The 22,195-nt window shown below is 45.7% G+C and overlaps 1 protein-coding gene and 1 pseudogene across 7 annotated transcripts in view; both read left to right on the top strand.

Moving 5' to 3' along the window:
• The window catches only part of RAPGEF4 (Rap guanine nucleotide exchange factor 4), a 326,097-nt gene that overhangs the window by 131,497 nt on the left and 172,405 nt on the right, over positions 1-22,195 (top strand). The gene's annotated exons all lie outside the window — the stretch shown is intronic.
• LOC149127376 (HAUS augmin-like complex subunit 2) lies at positions 15,141-15,916 on the top strand (annotated as a pseudogene).

Here is a 22,195-nt window from a genome sequence, read left to right as displayed (position 1 = left end):
GCAAATACTTTATCTTCCTATGACAACACAGCTCTCCCACCCTCTCCAGATTTGAGGGCTGTGACTTGGACATGGGCGAGGTAGGTGATTTGGGGGCAAAAGACTTAAACTCTGGTTTATGATATGTCTTGGTTTATGATACGAAGAAAATAACATTCATTCTGCAGGATTGTGAGAGTGGAAAGAGATGTGTCTGGGTTCTGGGATGTGCTTTCATGCCCACACAGGGGATAAGAAGTATAGCATAAGAAGCATAAGAAGTATGGTTGATCATGTGGACTGAGTGTTAGCGGTGGGGGTGGGGCCAGGGAGAAGGAGGAAATGAGCAGGGGTAGAGGAGAGCTGGGTTGGCGAGTGCAGCAGTGCCCAAGAGAAGAAGGGGATCTGACACAGGATAGTGCAAAAGCAAGAGAGGAGGAAAAGATGGAATTGATCTGTGTTTCCAAGGGGAAAATCTCAGAGTGCGGCCATAGATGATATGAGAGGACTTCAGAAAGTCTGTGGAAAGATAGAATTAAAGGATGTTTATTTTGGTGTAAAATAATTTTGAAATCCATGCACAACTTTTTTGTAAGACACATTTTCCTTATACTTTTTATACATGTGTCTTGAAAATTTTATATGTGAGTTTTGAAAATCTTGCTATACAATAAACTTTTAATTCCAATTTTCATGAACTTTTTCAAGCAGGCTGAAAAAGTAGCAGAAAGAGGAGAAAAAAAGTCATGATGAGGAGGGGAGATGTTATGGATTTATGTTAATGGCAAAATATGATTTATGTGTGTGTGTGTGTTCCCTAAATCAAGAAGCTAAAATCATTATGTCTCAGGGTCTTAGAGATGAATAAAACAGAGAAGAAGAAATTGGAGTGCTCTATTAACTTATGTAAAGGAAAAGGGAAAAAATCAATAATAAACCTATAATACTCAGCTATCGCTGACAATAGAGTGAGAATTCAAAGGAGTTGCTTAAAATGGCAAATCTATGTTTGGAGTTCTTCCCAGACAAGACCCACAATCATCAAATAATAAGGCTCTTCTGCAATCCTGGAGACTTATTTAAGCCTTCCTGAGTTAAAAAATGCTACTGAGGGGGATACAAATAGTGTCAGGGTTGGGAAGAAAAAAAGCACGAGGAATGGAATTCTCAAAATAGCTTGGTTTGACAGAGGAAGTGGGAGGCAAAAGATGACTGGTTGACCTTTCAGTACATGACCATTCATTATGGTGTGTCAGAAAGCTTGGTCACTGTTGCTCCCTAAATACCTTATTGTGATTTTTAAGGAAATTGAAGCAAGTATCAAAATTATACCAAATCCCCAGGCGAAGAGATTGTGGCCCAGACGTTCATTTCCAAGTCCTTTAGGGGAACGATATTGTAAACATCTCTGAAGGCTTCTTTTCAAGAGTCTATCTAACCTATTCTGAAGTAGAAATAATATGTATCTACAATAAAAAATTAATAGCATAAATGCCCTGACTATTAATAATTAAAATATAAGCAATAGCCATCAGGATAGGAGATATTCTAAATGCTTGTGCCGGGAAAAATGCAGGCTAAAACTAATTACAAGATGATATGGGGGGCCAGCGCCGTGGCTCAATAGGCTAATCCTCCACCTTGCGGCGCCGGCACACCGGGTTCTAGTCCCGGTCGGGGCGCCAGATTCTGTCCTGGTTGCCCCTCTTCCAGGCCAGCTCTCTGCTGTGGCCAGGGAGTGCAGTGGAGGATGGCCCAAGTGCTTGGGCCCTGCACCCCATGGGAGACCAGGAAAAGCACCTGGCTCCTGCCATCAGATCAGCGTGATGCGCCGGCCTCAGTGCACCAGCCACGGCGGCCATTGGAGGGTGAACCAACGGCAAAAAGAAAGACCTTTCTCTCTGTCTCTCTCTCTCACTGTCCACTCTGCCTGTCAAAAAAAAAAAGATGATATGGGCTGTGGCAATTTTAAAATTTGTGTCCACTTTCATCAGACCCGTTGACTTCTTGAGTTTTGAAACACAAGGATTGTTTTTATTCCAGGCGTATCCTGGGTTCTACCTTGGACGGTTAGGATTGTCTTCACAACTTGAGAAATCAAAAGGGAATGAGGATGAGAGAATAAGTGGGATATAGAGTCACCTGAGGGAGCCGGGACAGACCTAAAGAGAAAGCTGCTTAAAGAATGCCTCAGGGGGAATTAAAAGAGTTCTGAACTTTTGGAAAAGAGGGCTAAGAAAATGTTGCTCTTGAGGCAAACATTGGGCCTCAATGCTGCCCAGATCAGCCACCAGGGGGTGCTTAAGACTCAGAGAATTTGTGGTAGAATTTGTGCTGCTCCAGTGACTGGGTAGACTGAGGAATCTCCTAGGATCTCTTGGTCCTCCTTTTAGGTCCCTTAGGTCTTCACTTCCTTCCCTCTGCTGTTTGGATACCACAGCCTGTCATCTCAAGCCCCTTGTGTTGCATTATCAGTTCTCCCATTCATTCAATACAGATTTACTGAGTGATCTCACGTGTCAGTCATGGTAGCCCTGGATACTTGGAACTGAACAGAAGCAGATGTGGCACCTAGCAAGTCAAGCTGCAACCCTTAATGTAGTTGTGTGCCTTTGCTTGCCTCCAGGCAGGCTGTGCAGCACTGAATTGACTGGCTCCAACCCCAGTGGATGCCTCACTGTAACTCAGCCTTCCTTACACAGTTTCCCAATATGCACCTGCCATTCCCCCCAGCACCTGTTTGGAGACTTTTCTACTTTCCCCAAGTCCTTGACCAAACCATACCCACCTCTTGCTTTCAGTAGAAAGCTTTATGTCTTCCCATGCAATATTTCAACTTCCTACCACCAACACTGTTGTCTGCCAAACCTGAAGGCGACCCAGTGCCTTGAGGACAGCCCAGCAGTTACAGTCTGACTCCTGGAAGCCTTGGGAAGCAACAGAGGTGTCAGCCTAGACCAAGAGGGAAACTAATATCAGAACACACAGCCAGATTGCCTAAAAATCATCTTTGCACATCTTTCCCCCAAAGTCTCACTCCTGTTACCCCCTATCAAGTTGTTCTCTCCCTCTTCCCTCTGCTGCCACTTCCTCCCCAGCCTCCCCTCTAAATCATCTCCTCCTCTCATTCCCAGTCCTTGGGAAGGAGAGCAAACTGATCTGTCTTGGTTTCTGCATTTTCCTGCCATCCCTCCCCTCCAGTCATAGGTGGTTGAGCAAACAGATCCAAGGGAGGTGAGAAGGTCTTACAAATATCCGCAGTGTAGAATTGTGTTCCCAAAAATGTGTCCACTGCCAGTCATCCATTCCTCTTCCTCTGCTCTGTGTTCTGCGTCCCTCTCCTATATTCCTGGGAGCCTTGTTTTACCTATGGCTTCCTCCATTTCCATCCATCTTTCACCTTTGCATCTCTACTGGGTACTTCCCAGTAGGGTATGTGAGCTCTAGTCACCCTGGTCTTAAAACATCAAGACAAAACAAACCGTTTATCTTCCCTACATACTCTTTGATCTACTCTAGCTGTATCTCCTTTTTATAGCCAAGATTCTCAAAGAATTGTAGACATTTGTTGTGTCTGTTTCTTCCCCTCCAGATACCTCTCAGCTCCAGCCACTCCATGGACAGATAACCAGTTAGCTGCTTGTTTTGAATGTGCAAGTCTCTGGGTCCTTCCTCTTCCTACATCACTTGACAATGTGGATCATGCTCTCCTTGAAACAGCCTTTTCCTGTAGCTTCGTGCTGTCCTCTTTCTTGGTCTTCTTTGTGTGCTGTGCTAATAAAATGCAGTGACGTCAAGGACACTTTTATGATTTGGGGAGGAACAGGGAAGGGGTTCCATCCATTCCTGTGACTCCTGTTAATATTCATGGGCTATTGACTCTGATGCTTTGTGTCACTCCAGACCTCACATTAGGCAGCAAGATACAAACCTCTTCTGTTCAGAGATCCCCTCCAAACCCAAGTGGGACGTTGGCCCTAGCGTGGGGGCAGTGTGGAGTGGGCCTCTTGCTCTGGCCCACATCAATAATTACTGAATGACTCTTCTCTCCTGAAGACCTTCAAACACACCCTGTCACTATCCCCTACAAGTCTGTTGTGTTGATCTGCTTTGGGGTGAAAATACTAACTATGAAATCTTCTCATATTCCTCCTTAATCTATTTTTTATAGACCTCATGGGATTTGTCCCTCTAACTAAGCCAAAGTTTGGGAATGTAGAAGTGTTTTCTAACTCAAAACTGGTTATTAAAAATACAAAATACTTTGACTTTCGGTGCCTTGGATTTAAAAAGAAAACGTATTTAGACACTCAGTCGGCTTCTTTTAGGTTTTTTAATGTCCCTTGGGTTAGCTGAATGATTCCATAGGGTACAGGGATATACACTGATCAATATTTTGATGTTTGCTGGAAAGGAAAGGGGAAATGAGTTAGCTTTGCTTGTGGTCATAGGAATCATGACCCTGAACATGAAGGTCCAAGAGAATACCTCTTTGCCTATCTAAACAGATTCCTTGTCATATGAAATGTACATATGTTGCTTTGAAACTGGAGATGATTTTTAGCACTTCATGAGCAAAATGGATTTATGACTAAGGGTATGGCTATTGTTGAGTCTTAATTACTCCACTGTGGTGAAAGAACTAAGTCTGGTGGCTATGCCCAGTTTTACCCAGTCAAATAAGCACAGACTAATGTCCATCCAGGCCAGTCTGCACAGGCAGAAGAAGTAATGTGTATGAAACTGTTTCGGACCTTTGAGACCTAGCTACAGTTTGGGAATGTTTCCTCTGTCACGGAAGAAGTCCAAAGACTTGGGTCAGAAAAGGCAACATTTATCTTGCTTATTTAGCTACTTTGAGGACATTTTTGTTGAAAATAAGGAATCTGGGGGCCGGCACTGTGGCATAGTGGGTGAGACTGCTGGCTGCAGTGCTGGCATCCCATCTGGACACTGGTTTGAGTCCTGGCTGCTCCACTTCTGATCCAGCTCTCTGCTGTGGCCTGGGAAAGCAGCAGAAGATGGCCCAAGTGCTTGGGCCCCTGCACCGACGTGGGAGGCCTGGAAGAAACTCCTGGCTCCTGGCTTTGGATCGGCACGCACCAACCATTGCAGCCAACTGGGGAGTAAACCAGCAGAAGGAAGACCTCTCTCTGCCTCTCCTTCTCTCTCTATGTAGCTCTGACTTTCAAATAAATAAATAAATCTTTAAAAAAAAAAAAAAAAGGAATCTATTTGGACTTTCAAAAGACAGAGTAGAACATGTTTCATAAATTCAAATTGTGTCATACCTAAATTAATCTGAAATTTTTAAAAAATATTTTATTTGTTTATTGGAAAGTGAGAGAGAGAATGAGACACACAGAGAGAGATCTTCCATCTGCTGATTCACTCCCCAAATGGAGGGGCCTGGGCCAAAGCCCAGAGCCGGGAACTTCTTCCAGGTCTCCCACATGGCTGCAGAGGCCAAGGACTTGGGCCATCTTCTGCTGCTTTCCCATGTGTATTAACAGGGAGTTGGCTTGGAAGTTGAGCAGCTTGGGACTCAAACAAGCACCCATATGGGATGCCAGCACTGCAGATGGTGGCTTAACCTGCTGTGCCACAGTGTTGGCCCCAACCCAAATAAGTGTTAATCAATGATAGAGAAACTATGGCGAGCTCCGGGGGTTGGGCCCTCCCAGTCCAGGCATGCAGTGCCGTTTTGAACAGACTGGAGTCACATGCACAGATTATTGGACCACCTAACACGACAAGCATCCCAGTCATCAGTCTCTGCAAAAATAAAAGCATGAATTAAATGTTTTTGATCAATATTCACACAGCTCATATCCTTAATGCTGATGCTGAAATGAAAGAAAGACCTTGGCTTCAAGGTTCATTTGTAATCCACAGGGAACTCTAAATTTGTTTTGACATTCCAGTGCTCCTGGAAAATATGAGTCCTGTATTTCATTTTGTGGAATAAGAGCAGACTGCATAATAACATGCTCTTACATGGCAGAGACCACTTCTACTTTTTCATTCTAAATTTTAATCAGACAAAACATAATGAAGAAAGGCAGAGGTAGAAGAAAAACTTTTTGTAGGGGGTGGGGAGCTCTGTGTAATTCCTCCTCTCTCCTAGTCTCCTCTCTAAAGGTCTGCCTCTAGCAAAGAAATCAAACAAAGGAGACTGCTACCTGTCTGAACCTGCCACTATCTGTTAATTCAGAGGATAGAGTTGTTCCAGCATCGTCTTAATTAAGTTCAGCTCTACAGTTTTTCTTCTTCTAAAAGGAGAACATAAGGACCTCTTTTTAAAAACTACATTCTAAAATTTAGTGGTGGAGCAAAGCCAAGTTTCTGTTAAGTGTCATTTGGGGCATTGCAGCTGGTAAGGTCTGTTGACACAGTCTTCCCGAATTATGAGTCAGTGCAATAGACTGACAGATGCAGGTACGAAGAGACACAACTTGTCTCTGCGGCTTATTGTATCCTGCAAAATTCAGCCAGGTTGCAAAATGAGTCCTGTGCTATTCAGCTGTTTCTAGGCCTCTGCTAAGGCTGGCACTTCTTCCAGAGCCCTGAACAATGATGTTGTCACTCACTGCTGTCATTTGGCCTTTAGGACTAACTGTGATCCTGCACAGGAGGAGTTTCTGGTGTTTGTTCAGAAATTGGTTGGCAGGTGGCTGCATAACCATTTCGCCAAATCCATAACACAGTTGAGAGCTCATATCAAGTTTGGGTAAGATGGAGGCTGGGCTATAAAAACTTTATTTTGTCCTTTTTTGAGACATAAGAAACAGGCATGTACTTCAAAAAGTTTATGGGTAATGGAGTTTTGAATTGCACCAACTTATTTTGGTTAAAAGAAATTTTGAAATCCAAGCATAATTTCATCATAATACACATCTTGTTTGAACTTTTGAAGTCCCTTCATGGAGCATTTCAGCTCGGCGGGTTAGCATTGGTTTCTTCCTCAGGTGCGAGGAAAGGTTACTGGACTTTGCCCTTGGAGCCCTTCCTCCATCTTTGGGGGGATTTGCTTCAGTCACCTGAAGCCCTTTAGTTATTCCTTTGCTTGTTTCCATTCCTCCGTGGACTCCTCCAAAGTGCTAGGTGTTGGTGTAGGCACAGACATTAGTGCAGTGAACACAGTGAACAAGAGAGCCTTGTGCTGCAGACAAAAGTGTACACCCAGTGCAGCCTTGTCGAAAGGTGCTTTAATTAGCACAAGAGCGTGGTGATGTCCTTAGCTTTATGGAAAAGGAAAATTTTCTTTGAGTCATGCATCGGGTCTCCAAGAAGTTTGTGGAAAGTATATGCTATAAGAAAACTATGCTGTGGATTTCAAAATATTTTGGCATCAAATTAGGGGCCGCCATCGTAGTACAGCAGGTCAGCCCTCCACCTATGACACTGGCATCCAGTACAAGGTCTGGTTCGATTCCTGGATGCTCCACTTCTGATCCAACACCCTGCTGATGTGCCTGGGAAGGCAGAAAAGGATGGCCTAGTGATTGGGCCCTGCATGTGGGAGACCAGGATGGCGTTTGAGGCTCCTGGTGTTGGCTTGGTTCAGCCCTTGCCATTGAACCAGTAGATGGGAGATTCTCTCTCTTCTCTCTTTCCCCTTCTCTCTCTATAACTCTGCCTTTCAGATACATAACTAAATCTTTAAAAAGAATTAGACTTATGTCTTATTTATTTAAATTTTGTTTGAAAAGCAGAGAGAGAGAGACAGAGATCTTCCCACCATGGTTCATTCTCAGATACGTAACAACAGCTGGCTCTGGATCAGGCTGAAAACAGGGTCCCAGAACTCCATCCTGTTCTCCCACGTGGGAGGCTAGGACTCAAGTGCTTGAGCCACCACCTGCTGCCTCCCGTGTTCATGCGTCAGCGAGAAGGTACCATTAGGAGCAGAGCCAGGAAACAAACCCAGGCACTCTGATGTGGGGCATGGGCGTCCCAAGTGGCAACTTGACTGCTGCACCAAGTGCCTTTAATTAATTTAATATCTTTTAATTCTATTTTCCAAAACCCTTTTTAAAGCTTCTTCATACCATAGAGGGAACTGGGAGCCTTGGGGTCTCTGTTTATAAAATCCCAGAAATGCTTTTCCCACCTGAAGTTTCGCACTCATCCTTGCTACCTGTTCTATAACTCATAACGGCCCGGGAAACAGCTCAAAGTGGCATCGCCTGCGTGACAAATGACTCTTCAGACCCCGCTGGTTATCGTGACTCCTAAGTGACTGCACATGGCGGGCTTGACTTCCTGCTAATGCGTTTGCCACAAGGAGCACGAAGAACAGCACCCAGTCGGAGGCCTGGCATCTGGTAGGTGCTTGACAAGTGCCTGTGGTTTCAGCAGCTGCAGTGCGCCAGTGTCTCAACCCTGAGCCTAAGGTTAAGGTACATGGAAGAAACTGGACGTCCCCTCCCTCTAAGTGAACCCCCAGGAGGCTCATTTCCTTATCTGTAAAATGAGACTAGAATCCCTGCCTCCTTAGGTCGTTAGGGACCTCCTTGAGATAACACAGGAAAGTTCATCATAAACAAGCAAGTTCTATTGAAATAGAATGTTTATCATGAGAAAAACAAGCCCTGAGGCCTTGATAAATTCTTGCATATTGTGTTCTTGTTGAATAACTTTTTTAAAATAATATGTACTTTTTAAAGAATGATTTTTTAAAAAAATTTAACAGACATCAAAATTATCCATATTGATGAGGTACTATGTCATGTTTCAGGACATTTGTACGTTGTGTAATATTCAGTCAGATCAGTATACTTATCAAAGAATAATCTTAGACCTCTCAAAGTTGTGCTGTGGCGTAGTGAGTAAAGCCTCTGCCTGCAGTGCCGGCATCCCATATGGGCACCGGTTCGAATCCTGGCTGCTCCACTTCTGATCCAACTCTCTGCTATGGCCTGGGAAAGCAGTAGAAGATGGTCTAGCTGCTTGGACCCCTGCACTTGCATAGGAGACCCAGAAGAAGCACCTGGCTCCTACCTTCAGATCATCACAGCTCCGGCCATTGCAGCCATTTGGGGAGTGAAGCAGCAGATGGAAGACTCTCTCTCTCTCTCTCTCTCTCTCTCTGCCTCTCTGTAACTCTACTTTTCAAATAAATAAATCTTTTTTAAAAAAGAAGAAGAAAGTATTTTTGCTCAAACTCTTTACCTGTGGGTAATTCTAAGCCTGTATATATGGAACAAAACAGAAAGCCCTGCGAGGCTGGTGGAAAATTGGTTTCTGATACTGAGATGACTTCACTGCTGTCACTGTGGCCAGGGAGTTTTTGCCGGTGCAGTCTCTGGGCTATTGAGTCGCTCTCCACATTTTGATGATTTTTATTGTATGGAGCCATAGGAAATCACTGGCATTTGGACACTTTTGACCTACAAAAATGGCAGTTACATGATTGGCCTCATATGTTTCTGTTACTGGATATGAATATCAGCTTTGTCTGTGGAGGCGTCTGCCGAGCACGGATTGTAGCTGATACCTACAGTGGGGTCCAGAAGTCTGTGCTCAGACAGTGTACAAAGTAAACGTTCTGCTCGGGTCAGCTGCAGACTCTATCACTGGGAACCCTCAGTGCACTGAGAGACAGTGCACTGCGGATCTCAGGCGCTTGGTGGGCTTTCCACTCACACACCCGGCCGGCCTGGCCAGCTGGGGCCCTGGCTGTGCCGCATCAGCCCGGAGTCAACTCCTCACTCCTGAGTCCTTCATTGTGCCTGCCGCTTACCCAGGGAGAGGGATGTGGAGTGTCCCTAGCGTACTGCTTTCCCAGGTAACATTAGCAGGGGGCTGGATGGGAAGTGGAGCAGCCAGTACTTGAACCAGGGAATGCCGTGTTGCAGGCAGGGACTTAACCCCCTATGCCACAGCATGGACCCCTCCAGGAACGTTTTGAAGTTCCCTCGTGTTGATGTGCCTGGGGTTTTGTTAATTGTCTAGGACGATTTCCCCTTTTTTACTGTAACTGGTAATAGGAACTCAGTTTATATCATGACTCAACCCACTAGGCTGTGTTACACAAACATCAACAATGGACCACCTACACGTCGGTGGGCCCAAAAGTCTGTCGCCTCGCGTCTTAGTTGGAGTGAGTACGCACTGTGAAGTTTACACGACAGCCAAAGTGCCTAACGGTGCAGTTCCCAGAGCAGAGTCTGGTCCTTCGCTGTGTGTGCTATGTGCAGACCCCTCCCCCTTTCTTTCTCTCTGCTCTGTCTTACCAGGCCTGTTCCCAGTTTTGAGAAGCTGTCATGAGGTTTTTGGAAATAAGGGCCCAATTAAACTTGTGAAGACTATTATGCTCCATGAAAGAGGGGGAAAAATGCCAGCTCAGTCTTTAAGCTTTTTATCCGTCTTAAGCAGCTGCGGCCTGTGTGGGTTTATATCAGGATTTGTTTTCCTGTGGCTGCTTTGGAGAAGCCACAACCTTGCAGGTGAGCCCCAAGATGGGGCTGTGGCTTCGGAAACCAAGATCTGCAACCTGCGTGATGGGTTAGAGGTGACTGTGGCTGAGCTCAGCCGCTGTGGGAGGTTTTAGCTTGGCCATGAGTATCACCAGCCAGCTGCCGCCATGCGCACGGATATAACTGGGTGAGGTTATTATTTATCTTTATGTCTGCTTCCTGTTCTAAGGTGACCTATCTGTAAGTTGAGATTTAAGTTCGTCAAAAATTTCTATGTAGAGCCATCTAACTGAATAGAGCCTATGGATTATGGTGGTCGAATCAGCAGCTTGGGAATATTTTGGTTTTGATAAAAAAAATTTTTTTGAGAGTTATAGCACTTTTATCTCACATCTAAAATTTGGTGTAAAAGTTGTATATTTATTTCTAGGAGACTTAAAGAAAAGAAACACAACCTATGGGCCTTAAGATTGAGGTAACCCACTTTAGCGTGGCCATCGGCTTTTAATCCCGAGACACGTTTCCTACGGGGAGAAAGGAGACAGGTGCCTCTCCTGGGAGGGCTGTGCCACTGTCAAACAGACGGCATCCCTCCGAAGCCCTGCTGATGGGGTGGGGGTGGGAGGCAAGAGGCCTTCTTGTTCAGGTGCATCCAGAATGGATTCCCAGAGAGGCTCCAAGGAGAACTTGGGACTGCTCTTAGCCTGCTGCCTCTGCTCAGCTTGCAGATGCAGAGGCCCTCGGTGGAGGGGTTTGATGGGCACTGACTGCCGTCTGGCGGGGAGAGCTGACCTAAGTGAACTGTGGCAATCAGAGGAACTTTCAGAAACTCAGGGAGAAGCCCCAAGGAGTCCTGGGTAATGTGGCATGGAGAAGCCCCAAGGAGTGCAGGGTGAGGTGGCGTGTAGTGGAGAGCAAGGCACAAAACCGGGAGGATTTATCTTGGCCTCTGCCCCATTTAATATCCTTGAGTAAATCACTTAACCGCCTTTGCTGGGGCCTTCAGTAGTGAAATGGAAATGAGACTCCCACATCCTAGGCCTCGCTGGAGTATTACACATTTCAACCAGAGAGGACCAATTGTTTTGACTGCATTGAAGGCAACTCTACAGGAGTGTTCCAAAAGTTTTCTTTTTTAATTTTACTTAAGTTATACAAGTTTCATGTATTTCATGTATACAGATTTAGGAACATGTTTTTTTGAGAAAAGAACATACTTGAACTAAACAAATGAACATCCAAAGCATACACACACACCACAAATTAAAACTAGGGTAAGTCCTTCAGATTTAAAAATTTATTGAGAAGCTACTATGTTCTAGATTTTCAATTGACTTTTAAATGGTTGTTTAACTTTTTCAATAGTGCCAATGGCAGTTGATTATTGTCCTATTTGTAATTTATGGACAGTAAAATAGAGACTCAGAGAAGTTAACCAGTTTGCTTAGAGTCACACAGCAGGGAAGTCGTGGTGCCCAGCAGTGTCTGGTGCTGGACTCAGTGTCCTTCCCGTGGCACAACACCCACCTTGCTACGTGTTGAAAGGCAATATAGGCCAACGCTGCCTGCGGTGCCTGTACTCCGGGTTCTAGTCCCGGTTGGGGCGCCGGTTCTGTCCCGGTTGCTCCTCTTCCAGTCCAGCTCTCTTTGTGGCCCGGGAAGGCAGTGGAGGATGGCCCAAGTGCTTGGGCCCTGCACCCGCATGGGAGACCAGGAGGAAGCACCTGTCTCCTGGCTTCGGACTGGCGCAGTATGCTGGCCGTAGCGGCCATTTGAGGGGTGAACCAACAGAAGGAAGACCTTTCTCTCTGTCTCTCTCTCACTGTCTAACTCTGCCTGTCAAAAAAAAAAAAAAAAAAAGGCAATATAGTAGGTCAGTGTTAAGACCACCTCAAGTTTGTGAAGAGACCTGGATAATTGTCATAGCTCTATTTAGTTTCTATGCAGCTCACTTTACAAATTTACCTTACTCTTGGCATTTTTAACATGTAGATATTTTATTTTTCTTTAATCTGCAGATTATGATATAGTTTCAACCTTGTTTTTATCAGATGCATTTGTTAATTATTAATATGAGGGAGCTTCTAAGTAGATCATGGAAAAAGGCATATTATGGATAAAATCCATGCATGGATTTCAAAATTTTTTTCACCAAAATAAACATCTTTCAATTCCATTTTTCTATGAGCTTTTTAAAGTGCACTCATGGTTCTTCACTGGGACTTTTAGCACCTGGTAACAAAACTCTTTGAGGCTTGTGTGTGTGATGCTGTTTTTCCTTTTTTCAACATACGACTGACACTTAGAGAGGCATCCTAGCAGCCTCGTGACTCCTCATTTATGCTTTACAACTTTCAGGGTATGGACTTCCTCAGCCCACCTGGGGCATCACCCAGTAACCAGGCCCAGGCTGTACGTTGTACTTAATGCTCATGGCAGGACTGTGTCGCTGTTGTGGTGTCTTGCTCGGGCACACTGAGGCTGTCCCTTCACCACACACAGGCTCCGTGCGCCATGAGCTGGCGGCTGTGTTTCTGAAATCTCGTCCAAGAGGACAAGAAGCTGAGCCGGTGCCTGCTCTTCCTCCCAGCGTCAGCAGTGCTCTTGCAAACCTGCCACGCTGTGTGTCCGGGAGCAGTTCCCGCTGACCGCGGCTGATTATTGAATGCCTATTCCTTGGGTGCATGAGTCAAATGCAATTGATTGTTCTAATACACTGGCAGCTTAGGAGGGGTAATCAGGCTCTTTAATTGAAGATGCTATTTTAGAGGACACGGTGTAAATTGTTGAATACAAAGTCCAATAATTTGTTCTTGGTGAACACAATATGTCTATGATTGCGTCTTCAGTACAGCCAGACAAAAGGGAGAAAGCAGATAGTCACGCCCAGGCACTGGGGTATTCCTAAGATCATTTCTCAAACTTCATTAGGTTTTAAACTTGTGTGGAAATTTTTTCATGCTTCCTATCTCAGTTCAAAGGAATGCTACCATGTATATGGATACATGTGCATTTAATTGCAATTAAAATATGATAATTTTTTAAAGATTTATTTATTAGGAAGGCAGAGTGATGTGGAGAGAAGGAGAAACAGAGGGCCAAGCTGAAGCCAGGAGCCAGGAACTCCACCTAGGATTTCCACTGGGTCTTCCTCCACTGCTTCCCAGGCACATTGGCAGGGAGCTGGATTAGAAGTTGAACCTCCAGGGCTCAAACCAGTGCTCCAAACTGGGATGCCAGTGTTGCTGGCTATAGCTCAAGCTGCTGTGCCACAATGCCTGCCCCCAAAATAGAAGATTGTTTTAAAGAGAATGCTTTAAAAGCCATGACCTTTCCACTGTCATCCATAGTCTTTAAAGTATTTCATAGACAATCCAAGAGAAACTTTAAGCCTTTCCCCCTAGACCCTTCAGCTTGCTACCTTCTCTTGCCCAATTCAGCGGTAGCACCTACTCATTCAGCATAAAATAAAGATGTGTACAAATGCAGTGCTTTGCTCTCCTTGTTGCCAGTGAGTTTAAAGAAAATGAGTTTGAGGGGTGGATATTTGCCCACATCCCATTTTTTGAGTGCTTGAGTTCGAGTCCCTGCTCCACTTCCAATCCAGCTTCCTGCTAATGTGCACCCTGGGATCCAGCAGGCTCAAGTAGTTGAGTGTTTGCCTGAAATTTAGTCTCCCCATGTGAGAGACCTGGATGGAGTTCCTGGCTCCCGGCTTCTGTCTGGCCTAGCCCCAAGTCTTGTGGGCATTTGGGGAGGGAACCAGCAGATAGAAGACCTAGCTCTTGCTTTGTTGCTCTGAGAGAAAGGAAAGAAGACTAGAGTTTGATGTTCTGGCCCAGCCTGGCTGACGAGCTACTGTCTTTGCAAGTCAAACTTTGCTCTTCCCACCTGGATGGGCCTGGGCCCCAACCAGAACCCGAGCCTCTCACACAGCCTGGCTGACCTCTCTGGTAAAAGACCACTCCCTTCTGCCCCTGCTGCCTCACCCAACCAAACACCCAGCCCAGAGCTGGTCTGAGGCTCTTTCTAAGTTGCTGCCCTTGTCCCTGGAGCATCAGACAAAGAAAGGTTTCCCTTTTCTCTGTTTGTTGGGAGAGCAGAGAGCCTCCTAGCCGTAGGAGAGATGGTGCCATGTAAGGGAGTGTGAATGGCCTGACATCTGTGGTAGGAGTAGATTCTCAGCTCTTGGATGATGGCTGGGAGTGGAGGCAAACGGCCTCCAAGAACTTTGGTCCACGAGCCCTCTGTGACTCAGCCAGCATCACTGCTTTGCTGTGGCATCTGTTAGAACAAAGGACTGGAGTTGGTGCTCTGTGCCTTAGGATCTGAACTTGACATGAATTAATTCTACACCTGTATATGGTGGGAAACAAGGTCTGAGGTTAGATAGGCTAGCTGACCTGGAGTTGATGCAGAGAGAGAGGTGGCGGAAGCGAGGCTGCTGTGGTTTCTCCTCTGTCGTTTCTGTCCAGTTCCTTGTGCTGTCCAGGTCCTTCTGGCCTCCCTCTCTGTCCCCAAGGATGCCTTCCTGATCATTGTCTTCCCTCTTTTCCCCACACATGCTTCAGGTGGTAACAAATGGCCACTGATGGCCCCAGCTGCGGGCTCACCTTTTTCCTCAGGACATCCTGCTGTCCAGGGAAGGTTCTACCCAGACGGGCTTTTGGTGTGTGTCCCACTGAGGGAGAGATTTCCAAACCATTGCTTTCTGGGAAAGACCAAAGCCAGAGCTGGTGCCCCGGTAGCTTTGCAGCTCTTGTGGTTGGTTCTGGGGTTGACGCCCGAGTTTGCTGACGGGCGGAGGGAAGAAGAAAGCTCAGAACAAGGAGAGCCGAGGTCACTGAGGGCTGTCAGAACATCAGCTTTGGAGGTGCATCGGAGCCATGGCTGCTGCCAGCCCCTGGGGCCTGGTGCCAGAGCCAGGTGTTGCTGGGCCACTGTGGAGCCACTTCGTAGCTTCAGGGATAGTCACTGAGGAGATTTTAAGTATACCTAAGGGAACAGACCCTTGCTTTGTGGACTTCTCTGAACTATGACAGATCACAAATACTCAAGCTGAAATACACCAGAAAAACCTGGAAATCAAACTCCCGAAACTAGAAAAAGATACAGCAGATGTTGTTCACCCCTTGTGTCATAGTCTGCAAAGCATGAATAGTCATTTAGAAGCAGTGCTAAAAGAAACGAGGTCTCTCGGGCAGACTGTGGAAACCCATGTGCCGGGAAAACTTACCTATTGAAGTGGTTTATCACAGATATATGGTGCTGGAGTTGGCTGTGACTTTCACTGAGAAACTAGAAACCCATCTTGAAACAATTAGAAATATTCCTCGTTTAGATGCGAATCTAATAAAAAGGAGCAAGGCTTTAACGAGGGTCGATATTTTGGTGACTGAGAAGAACTGGCAGAGAACATACTCAAATGGAGAGAACAGAAAAAGGAAGTATCTTCTTACATTCCCAAAATATTAGCTGAAGAAAATCATCTTCAGGGGGCCGGCACTGTGGCATAGTGGGTAAAGCCTCTGCCTGCAGTGCTGGCATCCTATATGGGTGCCGGTTCAAGCCCTGGCTGCTCCACTTCCAAACCAGCTCTCTGCTGTGGCCTGGGAAAGCACTAACAGATGGCCCGAGTCCTTGGGCTCCTGTACCCCTGTGGGTTTCAGATCAGCCCAGCTCCCTCTGTTGCAGCCATATGGGGAGTAAACCAGCAGATGGAAGACCTCTCTCTCTCTTCCTCAGCCTCTCTGTAACTCTGCCTTTCAAATAAATAAATAAGTCTTTTTTAAGAAAAGAAAAGAAAAAAATAAAGAACATCAGCTTTAGAGAAAGAGGGCAGAAGAAACAGCCCGGCCGACTTGGCATCACCTGGATGACAAGCCTTACGCATGACATTGCTTAAGTGAAGAAGTCACGTATTCCATCCGGCAACAAGGAGGTCACTGGAGAGAAAAATGGGCAAAATGGGTGGGTGTTTTGGCACAGTGGGTTGTCACCACTTGGGATGCCCACATCACACATCAGAGTGCCTGGTTTGGGTCCTGCATCCACTTCCAATCCAGGTTCCTACTAATTTGCAACAAAGGAAGCAGCTGGTGATGGCCCAGATACTGTAGTTTCTGCCACCTATCTATTTGGGAAACCCAAATAGAAGTCCAGGCTTTGGACTTTGACCTGACCCAAACCTGGCTGTTGAGGGCATGTGGAGAGTTCAACAATGGATGGAAGATCTCTCTCACTGTCTTTCCCTTTTTCTCTCAGTGTCACTCTATAAAAACAGTTTAAACAATTTTAACACTTTCCCCAAAGTCAGTGGCAAATAATCACTATATAAAAATCAACAATATGTCCAATTTAAAGGGAAAAGTAAAAATGTCCAGCATGTATGAAACTATCACTGGTCATAAAAGATAAATACAGCCAACAATTAGATATGCTTTTTCATCTGTCAGATTGCTGACAATGGGAGTAAACAATAAACACCAGCACTGGGGAAGCCGTGGGGAGGCAGGTGCTCTTAGTCCCTTTTGGTGGAGATGCAGAGCGTAATCACATTTGCAGCTGACTTGGCTACATCACTCACAATTTTTAATGCACACACTATGTGGCCAAATCCTTCAAGGTCCTCTGGAAATGCTTGTACATGGTCACAAAGATATACTTGGAAGAGTCTTCTGTGCAGTGTTGGTAGTAGAAACTTTTGAGAAAACCCTAAATGCCCACCAGTAAAGGACTAGTTAGTTAAATTATAACTCATTGGGCCGGCGCCCAATGGGCGCCAGGTTCTAGTCCTGGCCACAATAACTGTTTCTTGTATAATGCAATCTTATCTGATCAGAATGAATCAGAATGACTGTGAGGTCTGAAACAGCTACAGGGGCCGGCACTGTGGCGCAGTAGGTTAATCCTTCACTTGCGGCACCGGCATCCCATATGGGCACTGGTTCTAGTCCCGGCTGCTCCTCTTCCAGTCCAGCTCTCTGCTGTGGCCCGGGAGTGCAGTGGAGGATGGCCCAAGTGCTTGGGCCCTGCACCCGCATGGGAGACCAGGAGGAAGCACCTGGCTCCTGGCTTCAGATCAGCACGGTGCGCCAGCCGTGGTGGCCATTTGGGGAGTGAACAAATGGAAGGAAGACCTTCCTCTCTGTCTCTCTCTCTCTCACTGTCTATAACTCTACCTGTCAAAAAAATATATAAAACTCATGCCCGCCTTGAATTACAGATGACCTCCAACTTAGGATGCTTCACCTTAACATGTTTTGACTGCACGGTGGTGCAAAAGTGTATGCTTACAACCATTCTGTTTTTCAATTTCAGTACAATGTTCAATACCTTACATGAGAGTTTCATTACTTTATTATAAAACAGGCTTTGTGTTGGATGATTTTGCTCAGCTGTAGGCTCAGATAAGTATTCTGAGCATGTTTAAGGTAGGTTAGGTGAAGCTGAGATGTTCAGTAAGGTTAGTGTATTAAATGCAGTTTCAACTTTCCAACTTAGGCTGGGTTTATTAGGACCACTCTAAGTTGTGAAACATCCACATTATAAAGCTGTTTAATGGAGGGACAATTGTAACACCTGCATCCCATATTAGAGTGCCTGGGTTTGAGTCCCATCTCCACTTCCAATTCCAGTTTCCTGCTTAGGCACACCTTGGAAGGCAGCAGGTGATGGTTCAAGTACTCAGATCCCTGCCACGGATGTTGAAGACATAGATGGAGTTCCTGGCTCCCTGCTTCCACCTGGCCTAGCTTCGGCTGTTGTGGGAATTTGAGGAGAGAACCGGCAGATGGACACTCTCTCTCAAATAAGTAAATAAATAAAAATTATAAAAAGAAATACTGAGAGATATTTGTATGAATTTATACTGATTTGGAAAGATCTCCAAGACATGTTGTTAATTTAAAAACAGGAAACCATAAGACAACACATGTTGGTGTGAGTCTGTTTTTACAAAGATCCTGAAACCATAGAAGTGTAGATATACTTAGGTAGTAAGTAAATAAACAGGCACAGTTATGAAATCTCTTAGCCAAACTGTAAACAGTGGGGAGGGCGGAGGAATTGGGGTGCGGGAATAATGTGGGGCTTCAAGTTATTTCTTCTGCATGCTTCTGCTCTTTGAGTTTTTTCCTTTATGAACGAATTATTGGATTATTTTTGTAATTCATGGAACATATATAGAAACAGAAATGTTGCAACTTAGCTTTCTGGGAAAAACATTCTGAATTGCTTCCCAAGGAGACTGTTCAGGAAACCAAAGGTGGGCGTAATGGAAGTTTTCACTTTTTTATTTTGGTTGTGGTGGGTCTATTTATACAATGAGGCGTAAGGGAACTGTTTTCCCATGTACTTTTTGGGAAGCACACCTGCGTTGCTGCAGATGAGGTGGACGTGACACAGGGGGCTGAGAGGGTGGAGGGGGCTCAGGGAGCTGGGGTCTCAGGCCACTTGCGGGCTGGAGCCCGGAGCCCATCACTGAAGATGGCTGACAGAGGCTGGCCCTCAGGTCCACCTGGCCACCTCTCTTGAGCTTCGGTGGCCTCGGAGCTCAGCACTTGGGGGAGCTTGGGGAGGCTTCTGCTCAGGGCTGTCCTTAGTTTCAGGGGAGCTTGGCCTCTCCAAAAAGCATGGTCTCGGCTACTGCCTGCCAGCTAGAACGTCCCATCTCCCTCGACACCAAGGTCGCCCCTGTGAGCACTCATTGTGCACTGATTGAATTAGGGTGCACCCATCTCCTTTACCGATGCCCACTTCCGGACAGGAGATGGATTTTGTACATCTTTGTATCCCCAGCACCCACCACCATGACACATAGTCGATGCTTAAGAAAAGATTGTTGAATGGGTATTAAAATGTCTGAATTTCATATAAATGATTAGCAAATGAACCTTTGACAACTGGACGTGGCCTGTGATTTGGTGTCAGGGAAAGACCCAGAAGCACAATGGTTAAAAACCAGTACAATTACAACTTACCCATGTGTCCAGTTGCTTCAGTATTTTGGCTTTGTGTTCAAATCCTGTCATTGCCGTTCACTAGCTGATGACTTGGCAAGTTCCTGAACTGCCATGTGCCTCAGTTTCCTCCTCTGTAAAATGGAGATGACAAAATTCTGCTGCCTTCTGACCTGGCGTTAGGGTTCAGGGAGATGAGAGATGCAAGGTTTTAACAGCAGGCCAAAGCTGGTGGCAACTGAGTTCATTTATTGTTCACCCTGGGATGATACTCAGGTTTGCTGAATACCTTTTGAAACACCAAGTGTTTCTTATTCAACCATCTTCAAAATATACTTTTTACAAATGGACTCTATTTCCTGAAACAGTAAGATGAGCATTTTAATTTTTGACTCAAGACATTGTTGTAAACAGAGATGAGGGTCTCGTGTGTCACTCAGCTGCACGTCCCGGGTTTAAGGAGGGATGTGATTGTTGTGTTCCCAGCTGCTCTGTTGTTTTCTTTCTTTCTTTCTTTTTTTTTAGATTTATTTTATTTATTTGAAAGAGTTACAGAGAGAGGTAGAGACAGAGAGAGGTCTTCCATCTGATGGTTCACTCCTCAGATGGCTGCAACAGCCGGAGCTGCGCCAATCTGAAGCCAGGAGCTGCTTCCGGGTCTCCCATGCGGGTGCAGGGGCCCAAGGATGTGGGCCATCTTCTACTGCTTTCACAGGCCATAGCAGAGAGCTGGATCAGAAGAGGAGCAGCCAGGATTAGAACCAGTGTCCATATGGGATGCCGGCACTTCAGGCCAGGGCTTTAATCCGCTGCGCCACAGTGCTGGCTCCTCTGTTGTTTTTTTTTTGTTTGTTTGTTTGTTTGTTTAATTTATTTGTTTACTTGAAAGGCAGAGTGATGGGCACACACACACACACACACACACATCTTTCATTCCTTGGTTCATACCCCCAGATAGCTGCCATGACTGGGGCTGTACCAGGCTGAAGCCAAGAGCCAGGAACTCCATCTGAGTCTCCCACGTGGGTGGCAGAAGCCCAAGTAAAACAGTTCCTCCTATGGGGGTGGCAGTACTTGGGCCTTCATCTGCTGCCTTCCCAGGTGCATAAGCAAGGATCTAGATCTAGCAAGGGGCCAGCATTGTAGCATAATGGGCTAAGCCACTGCCTGTGACACTGGCATCCAATGTGAACACTGGTTTGAGTCCCAGCTGTTCCACTTCCAATCCAGCCAGTGCACCTGGGAAAGGAGCAGAAGATGGCCCAAGTGCTTGGGCCCTAATCACCTACCTGGGCAAACCAGATGATGATCCTGGATTTGGCTTAGCCAAGCCCTGACTGTTGGCAGCCATTTGGAGAGGAACCAGCAACTGGAAGATCTTTCTCTCTGAGGGAGGGAGAGAGAAAGAGATCTTCCACCCCCTGTTCCTCCCCAAATAAAACAAATCTTAAAAACAACAACAACAACAAAGAAATGAAGCAGGCTGGACTCTAGCCAGCACTCTGGTATGGGTGCCAGTGTCTTCAGCAGTGTCTGAACCTGCTGCACCACAATGCCAGCCCACAGCTGCTATGACTGTTGGCTTCTGTCTTGTCTGCATTAATAGTGAGTTCTTACTACTGCTAAGGGCTGGCATTTAATACCTTCTTACATCGTTATGATTTTTTTCCCTAATCTGCTATGCTCTTGAGAATCAGACGAGCAAGCCTGTTATAATTGTGTGTAAATAATAGGCCCTTCATGGGCTCTCTAATGAATAAAGCGGACAATATTTTTGGAATGTCCATATTGGTTGAGTTCTTTCCTGTTGGACATTAATATTCCAGATGAAGCCTTTGTATAAACTTTACTGTATTTTCTAGTCTACAGTTTGAACTTGAATTCAACATAATGTCCTGCTGCAAACGCTAGCACTTCTCTAACCAGAAGGAAGCAGGGCAGGGCCTGGGTTTGAGTCCTGCATCTGCCAGTTAGTGGCTGCATGAGCTCATTTTCTTCTTCGCTAACAAGAAAAGCTGGAGTGACCATCAGGGTCACCAAGGCTTAAGTGGGACATTTGGTAAACGTGCTTTGTTAGGTATAAAGTGCTGGCATTTTATTCCAAGCATTAGTATCACGCCAACACAAATTTTAGTTTTTCTTTTTTTTAAAAAAAAAAAACTACTTCTGAGGATCTGAATAGAGAGCAAATGCTATGTGAGCCTTACTAGCGAAATTCATTAGTGGCCTTGAAATGCAGTTTCTGTCTTTAAAACAGTTACACAACCGCCGTGAAGTCGCTGTGTGATGACGGATGGGCAAAGGCAGCAAAGGAGTAATGAAAAGCACCACCCTGTGGGCTGGGGAAGCTGGCAAGAGGGGAGGCAGCCCCTCTCCAGATAGGTGTTGCCAGTGAGCTCCTTCTACCGACCGAGGGGAAAGCGCTGAACGCCCCTGGGTATCTTCATGTCTTGAACAGGCGGCTGAGGTTAATTAAGTAGATCCGGGATTTTTCTTCTAAATTTCTATCAAATTTCTCAAATTAAATTGTGTATTTCTGGGCAAACCATCTGTCTTGGTGTGCACAGTATGAGATGCCGTGTGAATATTTAGTAATGTTCTTTTTCTCAATTTGGAATTTATTTTAGTTGATGCCCCTCTCCCGGCTTCTCATATGCACTTCCTTGATCCTTGTGGCCTCTTTGAATGGCCCTGAAAGGAACTCCTTTTTGCGATCCTGTGTCCTCTGGGGCCAGCTTACCCCGGGGATGCAGTGAGCATGGGTCCAGATTTTATGTTAAGTTTTTATTACACAGTAAGTGCTACCCCCATTCCCCTGCCAAGGCCTGTTTAACG

Source organism: Oryctolagus cuniculus, chromosome 3 (assembly GCF_051225735.1).
Source record: "Oryctolagus cuniculus isolate XC-2025 breed Fujian yellow rabbit chromosome 3, ASM5122573v1, whole genome shotgun sequence".
Classification (NCBI taxonomy): Eukaryota; Metazoa; Chordata; class Mammalia; order Lagomorpha; family Leporidae; genus Oryctolagus; species Oryctolagus cuniculus.
Note: the sequence above shows the minus strand (reverse complement) of the source record. Positions and strands in the feature narration are given on the sequence as shown.